Consider the following 12112-nt stretch of genomic DNA (forward strand, 5'->3'; position numbering starts at 1 on the left):
CTTCTGCCACTGCTGAGCACCAAAGCGCTAGATGAGCTCCCTCCACGAATACTGCGATTTTGACTGAGGCTGTTGAAGCTCTCTTTTGACATTGTGCATGTGCCTGGTAAGCAATTGATAACCGCTGACACATTATCTAGAGCTCCAGTTAAATACATATTCACACAAGCTGAGAAAAAAAACGAGAGTGATGTCAAAGTGTTTGTGGATGCTGTAATTCAAAGCTTTCCAGCAACAGAAGCAAGGTTGAAAGAGATAGTTAAGAAACAGAAGGCGGACCCTATCTGTGCTAAAATAATCCAATTCTGTGAGACTGAGTGGCCTGAGAAACATGTCCTATCACCAGAGCTGGGGCCATACTGGCCTAAAAGAGAAAACATCACTGTGGCTGAAGAGCTGCTTCTCAGGGGGCAAAGAATTGTGATAACCCACAGTATGAGACAAGAAATCCTCCACAATATACATCAAGGACATCAAGGGATTGTCAAATGCAGAGCGAGAGCTCGCCAGTCCGTTTGGTGGCCGGGACTGTCTGTGCATATCAGTCAGCTGGTGGAAAGCTGCAGTATATGTTCACAGTATAGAGCGGAACACAGAGAGCCTTTGTTGACCACTCCTATGCCGGAGCGACCATGGCAACGGGTAGGCACAGATTTATTTTTCTGGGAAACAAATACATATCTTCTTATTGTGGATTACTTCTCACGCTACATAGAAGTAGCACGTCTAAATGTCACCACAGCCAACACAGTCCTCTGCCAACACAGTCATGGTGGCTGAATGCCTCTGAAGGAGGCATTCAGCCGCCATGGAATCCCTGAGTACTTTATGACTGACAATGGCCCACAGTACAGCTGTGCACTCTTTAAGAACTTTGCCACTGAGTACGGGTTTACGCATATTACCAGCATTCCAAGATACTCGCAGGCAAATGGCGAGGCAGAGCATGCTGTAGCCACAGTAAAAGGACTCTGGATGGGGAGGGGGTGGAGAAAGAAAAAGCTTTGCTGACGTATCGGGCCACACCTCTGGAAAGTGGTTACTCCCCAGCACAACTCCTCATGGGAAGACAATTGCGCACTACAATACCACAGCTTCCAACATCGTTATTCCCTCGATGGCCAAACATCAAAAGTCTCAGGAAGTCAGAAAAGCAAGCAAAAGATAATCAACAATGCCTGTATGATTTGCGTCACAGAGCACGTCCCTTACCAACACTGCAGCCACACACACATGCATGCAGTTGACCTGCCACTTCATCCAAAACCGGCAGTTACAATTGACACAAACCCTGAGCCGAGTAACTCTGACACACATACTCATAATTCTAGAGACACACTGACATGAACAGAGCACCCTATGTGACAAATTCAGTTCGAGTGTCACAACCTCCTGAACGGCTGGATTTGTAGTAGAGAGAAAAAAAAGTAGATAAAAAAAGGGATAGAGAAAATAGGTTATGGGAAAAAGAAATATGGTGTTTAAGGTATTTGATTAAAGAGAAGGTATTGCAGATAGTGACTGGGAAAATAAGGTTGAAAGTTCTATACTGTTGTATTTGCAGTTAGGGGGTTAAGTTCTGTAATGTTGTATTTGCAATTAGGGGGTTATATATAACAGGATGTATTTTCATTTAAAAGAGTTCTTACTTAAAAAGGGAGGTGTTCCGAAAAGGGCATTATTAAGTGTAATGCTATTGTTGTTAGAGGAACCTATTTGGATGTAACACATAAGGCACTGTGTGAGTTACAGAGTAAAGGAAGTAGTTGAGAACTGCATGATTGTCTGTCTTGTTATTATAAGATAGCTAACACAACAGAAGCCATGGGAACGAGTGCGGTCAACAGACCCCATCTCCAGTTCAGACCCTTTTCTGCACTCCCCGACATTCACCGTGACCAAATCACTGCGATGAAATCAACATTATATTGATTTTTATCTATTATTTTAAGTAGTATTAAAGGAAATATTATGAGTGGAAACAGGAAATCGGATGGGAAAAAGAGTGGGACAAAAGGCGGATTCGAACCAGGGTCGCTAGGATAACACTACACTTTCAAACCGTCTTAACACCCCACACCACTGAAGCGATACCTATAGTCTAGTTTGTCGAATATTCCTGTGGTTTCGCCAGACTATTGGGGTGCAAATAGCTGCACTGTGTGGTAGATGGTATTTACACCGGTGTGCAAATAGACACTCCGAATTTTTAAATAACAGAAAATTCGGGACAAATATTGAAAATAAACCAGTCTTCTCAGAATGTGCCCTCATCCACGATCTGAAATCTGCCAGTCTTTTCCCAACAAAATTGCCTAGATTCTACACAACAGTTCTAGTTTCTGCCTTTTTCACCAGATTGGTAACATAACCAGATGCTCTTTCTGCCATCACTCACCTGAATTCTGATTGGTGGAGGAAATGTACCCAGCAAATCTGCTGAAAGTTAAAGCAGATGCAGAAAGGTCTGAGGCATGACTGGAAGTTCTTTTAGCTGCTAGCTCTGCAAAAGACGTGTACTTTAAAGGTGCAGGTGTGGAGACTTAACTGTCAAGTCTCAATAAAGGAAAATGCCATAAAAAATGGGCCTCCATGATCACACAGATTTCTGCTACCTTCTGTCAAACAGTGTGACTGAGAATATGCTTCTGCCTTTATTAGGTCATGCAGCACATGGTTTTATAATTTTTTGACAGATGCATTGTGAGCCAACCAACTTTGGGTTTTTATTGTATACTACTTCATGGTTCTTCTGTTACATAATGATCCACCATCTGGTTTGACAGACCAGTGTTGTAATTCTTTCTTTACTCTAATTATCCTGCCTCAGTCAGGGCTGACTGTGCATTTTTAAAACAGAATTGCACCAGATAGTTCCTAAATGGGGTTTGGTGAAAACCTCCTACATTGTTCTTTGTATGTAGTGGAGGAGTTTGTGTCCCATGACTGCAGAAATGAAGGTCATTGGTGGAGTGTGGGGTCAGTAATTTTGTGTATTTGCATTGCCTCACTGGGAGCAGAGGCCATGTACCCTTCAAAGATAAATATGTGAGAAATGTTGAAGGCGTTCAGGATGCAGTGCATGTGTGGTTTTCTGAGCAGGCTCTCAGTCGTCAGTGTGTGGAGTTTGATTGATGCTCCATGTGGAGAAGAAGAGGTGTCTTTTTTGGTGACTGCTCAGCCTTATCGAAGGGACTCACAGAAGCATGTGAGTCTTTCCTGTGGCCTGTTTTCTGGTTTTCACAACTTCCTGTGCAATACCACCCTCCTTCACACCTAACAGGATATCACTGCACTGGTATTTACTTACTGCTACTAGGAAATGGGTAGTTCTTAAAATGAGACACCTTAAAATTTCCTTACATCTGAATTTGACAATTTACGATCCATATGACCCTTGAGCTCTGAAATCTGCCTTATTGAAAAAGTCCAGGCTCTCTTTGTATTATAACATTTGACCTCAGTTCAGGGCAATGTGCAAATTGACCCTTCACCAAGCCCCGCCTTAAAAGCACTTCTGACCAATCCTGTCTTAGCAGCTTTTGCACTGCCATCATTACTCTGACACACGTTTGCTGTTTTCCAATGAGAGCCTATGGGAGTAATGTGTGTTTGAGTACTTTTAAGTGGGATTTTATTAAAATAATCCAAAAAAATATAAACAACGTTGTTGCCGGGTCATTTGTAATAGCGACACAAGTTACCCAGAGATGATACATGAAGTGTTTTAATTTCTTTAAAAAATAAAAATAAAAAAAATCTTTAAATAAACCTGGAGAGCAGGCTATGGATTAAACTGTGTCAGCTCTCATTCCCAAATGAACATAAAACATTTGCAACGATACTTACATTTACTCCAAGGTGAATTAAAGCTAAAAACTAAACATTAATTAATTTATGTATTGATTCAAGTCATAGTAAAAGTGATAGTAAATATGCATTAAAATGATTCTCTTTATACCAGCCCATGTAAAAATATTGTTCATCCAGTTTATGAGAATATTTTGCCAAAAAACTCATTGTGCACAGCAGTCTCCCATTCATTCCAATGGGGAGTTTTGTAGAGCTCGTAAGAGCGAGCAACCATAAACAAGGGGGTCAGAGCTAAGCGAAGGGTCAATGACTTCAGTAGGGTCAGCTTTTAAAGGAATTTTTGGGGTGTGTCTGTTGAGGTTCATCTTGCACAATCCAAAATATTAATATTAAGTAATTTATGCTTGTCAAACAGATAGTAAGTCAAGTCAATTCAAGTCATTTTTATTTGTATAGCGCTTTTCACAACACACATAGTTTCAAAGCAGCTTTACAGAAAATCATGCCTTAACAAAAAATGAAACTGTAATATCTATAAAGTCTTAGGGTAACCATTGTGTAATTTGATTAAATATGATTGTAAATTGTGTATAAAAATTAAATAATTAAATAATAATTGTAACCCCTGTGAGCAAGCTGAAGGCGACTGTGGCAAGGAACACAAAACTCCATAAGATGTACAGACAGCACACTAGAAGTTAAGTCATAAGTCAAAGCCACCACCCTCCCCATCTCTGTGCACCACTCCCGAAATGGGGGCACACCAGCTGACCTAAACACCTCAAAATAATCTGCCTGACAATCATCACACTGGTGAGAACCCAATTCTCTATGTGACTATTCCCCACATTGATGACCACCCCATCGTCCAAAATACAGAGTCTGGGGCAAAACGAAACCTGAGTGCCCACCACGTCATACACAAAACTCTGAACATTCAACCAGAATTCCTGGATCTCAATACAACACCAAAAAACATGGGCCGTGTCTCCATCCTCCGATTGGCATTACCAGCAGGTGGGTGTCTTTAAGACCAAGCCTGTACAATCTAGAGGGGGTCCAATTAAATCTATGTAAAATCTTGAATTGCATAAGGTGCACCCTTGCATCTCTAGATGCAGACTTGACATTTTTTAGAATCCTAGCCCACACTCCCTCCTCCAATACCAAGTTGAAATCTTTCTCCCATAATCTCTTGATAGAAGTTAAAGCTCTGTCCCCCACACTCTGAATTAGCAGGGAGTAATACACTGATGCCTCATGACCTTTTCCAAAAGCAGTAATCACCATTCCCAGAGTATCTGCCGTTTTAGGGGGGTGTATGCTACTCCCAAAAACAATATAGAGCAGGTGGCACAGTTGTAAATACCTGAGATCTGGGAATCCCAAAATGTTGAACCAAATTTCTAAATATCTCAACACTCCACTCTCATATAGGTCACCAAGCATATTAACCTCCCTCACAATCCACTCTGACCAGCAAAAAGGGGACTTATTAATACATATTTTTTTTTTATTATTTACATTACCTGTGGTGTCCCTCAAGGCTCTATTCTTGCTCCCACCCTTTTCTCCCTTTATATGCTCCCTCTAGGGTCAATTTTAAGGAAGCATGGAGTGGCTTTCCATTTTTATGCAGATGACACCCAAATTTATCTGCTGATGAAACAAAATGACAAGAAAGGTCTGGAAACCCTGTTTGCATGTCTGGCCGATATGAGATCTTGGATGTCATCGAACTTCTTAAACTTAAATGAGAGCAAAACGGAAGTTGTTGTGTTTAGGCCCACTGTGGTTAAAAGTAATACAAACCTTAACCTTGGCAATCTGACATCTTACATCAAACCAGCTGTCAAAAACTTGGGAGTGATTTTTGATTCTTCCCTCAAGTTTTCATCTGAAACTTCTGGCCAAAATTAAGTCTTTTTTATCTTTTAAAGACCTTGAGAGAGTTATCCGTGTTTTCATTTTATCGCGCTTGGATTATTGTAATTCTTTATATACCGGAATATCCAAGTCCTCTAGTTTACGGCTTCAAATGGTCCAAAACGCTGCTGCCATACTTTTAACTGGGGTGCATAAATGTGAGCATATCACTCCGATTTTAAGGTCTTTAAATTGGTTGCCAGTGTGTAATAGAATTGATTTTAAGGTATTATTGTTTGTTTTTAAGTCACTAAATGGCCTGGCGCCTGTCTATCTGTCGGACCTGCTAAGCGAAATAAAACCTATCAGATGTCTACGATCCACTGATCAAAACATTCTGTCCTTTCCCAGATCAAGATTAAAGCTGAGAGGTGACCGTGCATTTGCGATTGCTGGCCCTAAATTATGGAACAGCCTACCTCTGTCTGTCAGATCTGCCACCTCCCTACATGATTTTAAATATAAGTTAAAATCTTCTCTTTTTACTTTGGCTTTTAATTTATCATAATTTGACTATATTATTATTGATTTTTTATTCTACTTGTTTAATTTTAAAACCTGGTTCTGTACAGCACAGTGGTCAACTTTTGTTGTGTTTATTTGTGTTTTATAAATAAATAAATGAAATGAAATGAAATAATTTTGGGTTCTGCCATATGCTCAAGGCAACATTTAAATAAATGTCACAGTTAAACTCTCTGGACACATTTGTCCATACCGCGTGCAAATGTGAGATAACGGGGTGTAACATAATTTCTCCGATTAGTTTGATAAAAAAGCTTTGCAATGGTAAAATAGGGGCAAGAACTTCCTGTTCAATACAAAACCAGGGTGGGGCTCTCTCAGGTGGAAGTGACCAATGAGCCAAATGTCTGAGACCACATGCATAATAATAAAACCAAATCTTGGGTAGGCCTAGCCCACTTTTGTCAATGTAATTTATTGAAAGGTAATCTGGGACGCTTACCATTCCAAATGAAGGTTTGCTATGCTATCAAATTGCTTGAAATAAGAGAGGGAGACATCTACAGAGGGAGCTTGTAGCAGGTAGTTAAATTTTGGAATACAATTCATTTTAGTAACATTAACCTTCCCAATCATAGATAAATGTAATGATGCTCACCTGCCCACATCGCTCGAAAACCTTTTTTTAAGGGGTCAAAATGAACTCTAACTAAATCAGACAAATTTGCTTGGAATAAAATGCCCAAATACTTAATGCCATGTCTGAGTCACTGGAAGGTGCCCAGCTGAAAAGTCGTTACTGGGCAGTACGCTGTCAGAGCCAAAGCTTCGGATTTAGACCAATTGACACTGTATCCTGAGAACTTAGAAAAGGAATTAATAATTCTGTGGAGGCAAGGCATACATCTAGAAGGGTCGGAGACGAATAATAAAATATCATCTGAGTAAAGCAAAAGCTTATGCACCACACCTCCCGCCATCACCCCTGGAAAATCATCCTCCTTTCTTATCGTGGCTGCTAATGTTTCCAGGGCAAGACAATGGGGAAAGAGGGCAACCCTGCGGGTGCCCCTATCCAGAGTAAATAATCCCTGTGGGTGCCCCTGTCCAGAGTAAATAATCTGAAATTAATCAATTTGTTTGTACCGCCGCTAACGGGTGTGTATAAAGTAACTTAATCCATCCAATAAACATACTCCCAAACCCATACATTTCCAAAATCTTAAAAAGATAATCCCATTCTACCATATCAAACACCTTTTCGGCGTCAAGTGAGATGTCAGCCTGGAGACTGATCATTCGTCGCTGACCACATGATATTGATGAAATGCCTAATGTTATCAGAAGAGCTGTGGCCCCGAATAAACCCCACCTGATCTATATGTATAAGAGATGTCATAACTTAATCGATTAGCCAAAAGTTTTGACAATATTTTAATGTCTAGCTGGATCAGGGAAATTGGACAGTAACTCTTACACTCGCTTGGAACTTTGTCCTTTTTAAGTATCAGACTGATCCGGGCTTGCGTCATGGTTGGCAGAAGCTTTCCATTCTTGAATGATGCCGTATAATGTTCTAGCAAAAGTGGAGCCAGTTCTGTAGCATAAGATCTAAAAAACTCAGCAGCAAAGCCATCTGGCCCCAGAGCCTGGCTTGTAAGCAAGGCCTTAATTACCTCGCCAAGCTCCTTTAAGGTAATTGTTTTTGCTCAGTTGTCAGTTTAGGGAGTTCTAAAGGTTCCACAACATTTCTAATATCTTCATCAGTAGACAAAGACATGGAACTGTAGAGATCAAGATAGAATTCTTTAAAAGCATTATTAATATCAATGGCCATGGTAAAAATTTCTGCACCAGCAGATTTCACTGAGGGAATGGTAGAAAAAGACTCTCTCTGCTTTATATATCTAGCCAAAAGCTTCCCTGCTTTGCCCCCCGACTCAAAGTATGACTGTCTTGAATAGCCAAAACACCACCTTCCGCGAAAAAATAGTATTATATCTGTATTTCAATCTGATCGATTCTCTGAGGCCATCAGACGACATTTGGCGCTTCAGCTCTGCCTTGGCACTTTTAATATTCCCTTCCAAGTCCACGAGTTCTCGTGCTTTGGAGTTTTTGGTGAATGAGGCATACTGTATGATCTGGCCCCTAAGAACCTCTTTAAGTGCCTCCCAAGCCACGCCTAAAGAGGATACTGAGGACCAGTTGGTCTCCATATAAACATTGATTTCAGCCTTTAACATTTGTTGTAAATCAGGATTTTGCAAAAGGAATACATTAAAGCGCCAACTATATGATTTATTTTTCTCCAACACCTCCAACACATGTGGCAACACCTCTAAACACACCAGGGTCTGATCTGAGACTAAAATTTTTCCAATTGAGCAATCAACAACAGATGAAATGAGGGACTTAGATATATACAGTTGTGCTCAAAAGTTTGCATACCCTTGGAGAATTGGTAATATATGTACCATTTTTAAAGAAAACAAGAGTGAGCAGGCAAAACACATTTCTTTTATTTCTTATGGGATTCATATTCAACTGTAAGTTACAACAGAATGGCACAATCATAAAACAAAACATGGCAACAAAGAAAAAAATGAAATGACCCCTGTTCAAAAGTCTGCATAATCTTAGTTCTTAATACTGTGTATTGCCCCCTTTAGCATCAATGACAGCGTGCAGTCTTTTGTAATAGTTGTCTATGAGGCCCCAAATTCTTTCAGGTGGTATAGCTGCCCATTCGTCTTGGCAAAATGCCTCCAGGTCATGCAAAGTCTTTGGTCGTCTTGCATGAACCGCACGTTTGAGATCTCCCCAGAGTGGCTCGATGATATTAAGGTCAGGAGACTGTGATGGCCACTCCAGAACCTTCATCTTTTTCTGCTGTAACCACTGGAGGGTCAACTTGGCCTTGTGCTTAGGGTCATTGTCGTACTGGAAAGTCCAAGAGCGTCCCATGCGCAGCTTTCGTGCAGAAGAATGCAAATTGTCTGCCAGTGTTTTCTGATAACATGCTGCGTTCATCTTGCCATCAATTTTCACAAGATTCCCCATGCCTTTAGAGCTCACACACCCCCAAAACATCAGTGAGCCACCACCATGCTTCACAGTGGGGATGGTATTCTTTTCACTATAGGCCTTGTTGACCCCTCTCCAAACATAACACTTATTGTTGTGACCATAAAGCTCTATTTTGGTCTCGTCACTCCAAATTACAGTGTGCCAGAAGCTGTGAGGTGTGTCAAGGTGTTGTCGGGCATATTGTAACCGGGCTTTTTTGTGGCATCGGTGCAGTAAAGGCTTCTTTCTGGCAACTCGACCATGCAGCTCATTTTTGTTCAAGTATCGTCGTACTGTGCTCCTTGAAACAACCACACCGTCTTTTTCCAGAGCAGCCTGTATTTCTCCTGAGGTTACCTGTGCGTTTTTCTTTGTATCCCGAACAATTCTTCTGGCAGTTGTGGCTGAAATCTTTCTTGGTCTATCTGACCTTGACTTGGTAACAAGAGAAACCCCCGAATTTTCCACTTCTTAATAAGTGATTGAACAGTACTGACTGGCATTTTCAAGGCTTTGGATATCTTTTTATATCCTTTTCCATCTTTATAAAGTTCCATTACCTTGTTACGCAGGTCTTTTGACAGTTCTTTTCTGCTCCCCATGGCTCAGTATCTAGCCTGCTCAGTGCATCCACGTAAGAGCTAATAAACTCACTGACTATTTATACACAGACACTAATTGCAATTTAAAAAGCCACAGGTGTGGGAAATTAAACTTTAATTGCCATTTAAACCTGTGTGTGTCTGTAACAAGGCCAAACATTCAAGGGTATGTACACTTTTGATCAGGGCCATTTGGGTGATTTCTTGTATCATTTTGATTTAAAAAGGAGTCAAACAACTATGTGATAATAAATGGCTTCATATGATCACTATCCTTAAAATACTTTTTTTGCATGATCAGTCATATTTTCAAAATCAATTCAACAATTTTTGCCAGGATATGCAAACTTTTGAGCACAACTGTATATATATATATATATATATATATATATATATATATATAAATCTATTCCAGAATAAATCTTGACTGATGAAAAGAATGTATAAGTCCTTACCCGATGGGTTTAAAAGTCTCCAAATATCTGTAAGACCAAGATTTTTACACATCTTGTGAAGCGTCAATGTTGCTCTAGGGGGTTTACACACTTTTGCTTCACTATCATCAAGGACTGAGTCCATCAATAGATTACAGTCTCCTCCCAATATTATATCATAAGGTATGCCAGCGGCCTGCAACATCCCTTCAAGATCTATAAAAAAGCCCTGATCATCAGCATTAGGTGCGTAAATATTAACCAAAATCAACCTTTGCCCCTGAATTTCTGCTAAAACAATAATGACTCTTCCTAATTTATCTTTAATCTGTTTGAAACATTTGAATTGTAGATGTTTATTTATCAGTGTAATGACTACCCTGCTCTTACTTGAGCCAGCACTAAAGAAAACATGTCCACCCCATATCTTCCCAAATTTTTCATCTTCCTGCGGGGAAAGATCAATTTCTTGAAGAAACACTATATCATATTTCTTACTTTTAAGAAAAGAAATAACCTTCCTTCTTTTTATGGGGTGCCCCAACCCATTCACATTCCATGTGGAGAGAGACAATCCACTCATATTAACATTTTACATTTTGACATATTAGAAAAAATAGACTGCGTGTCAAACATAAAATTATAAAGACCACATTCTCCATTAGTGCAACAAACAACCCCCAAACTTCCCCCAGAAAAAAAAAAAAAAAAAAAAAAAACGTGCGCATTAACCCTGCACACCAACAGTACCAACCGGCTTCCATCACTCTAAACTCAAACAGTCCATGTACACCTACGAGAGCCCCCGCAACAACTTTGCCATCAGATTGCTCAAGACCGGTGCTTCAATAATTTTGTGAGACAGAATTTCACAGCAAAAACTGTCTATAAAACAAACTCCAGCCAATAAACGTAATAAACACAAAAAAAGAAGGGGCTGTTCAGTTCTTTGAGCAGTCAAATTAATGTTCAGCAAGCTGGCCCATTCGGCCGATACATGAGTACAACAAAAAACCCAGTCACTCCAATGTCCTGCAAGAGATATTCCACAAAACAAACTCCAGGCCACAGGAGGCATAAGCACCAAAAAATGTGCATATTTATCCACAAGCTGTCCCGAAGAAATTATATTACATAAAACAAACTCCAGTCACTAGGCGGAACCAGCACAAAAAGAGATGAATAAGGCACCCAGCTTCCTCGGATTGTCAGGTGAATGTTCAGTGAGTCAGGCCCACTAAACAGCAACATGAAAGTCACCAAATGGCTTACTCACTCCAATGTTTTTATGAAGGACAGCTTGCTGTAGGCATGTAAATTCTCTACGTCCATCCTTAGTATCTATTCTCAATTTGGTCTGAAACATCAAAGCAAAGGTGACCATCCATTGATGTAAGAGTTTCTTGCATTCCTTGAATCTATCACATTTCTCTCTTGTCGAATTTGCAAAGTCTGGGAACAAGAAAATGCTGTGGTTCTTCCAAGAAAGCTTTCCTTAACTCCTGGCCTCACGTAACACAAGATCTTTATCGGATGATCTCAGAAATCTGGCCAGAATTGATCGGGGCCTGTCTCCCTCAGCGGATCTCCGAGCCGGGACTCTGTGAGCTCGCTTGATTTCCAGCTTATGGCCTGTTATGTCGAGCAGACTCGGGAAGAGCTCGTCTAGGAATTTTACCATATCTCGGCCTTCCTCATGCTCAGGAATTCCAACAATTTGGTCGTTGTTTCGTCGATTACGGTTCTCCAAATCCTCCAGTTTTTCCCAAACGCGCTGCAAATCCACCTTGTTCGCTAGTGGAT

Source organism: Myxocyprinus asiaticus, chromosome 12 (assembly GCF_019703515.2).
Source record: "Myxocyprinus asiaticus isolate MX2 ecotype Aquarium Trade chromosome 12, UBuf_Myxa_2, whole genome shotgun sequence".
NCBI lineage: Eukaryota > Metazoa > Chordata > Actinopteri > Cypriniformes > Catostomidae > Myxocyprinus > Myxocyprinus asiaticus.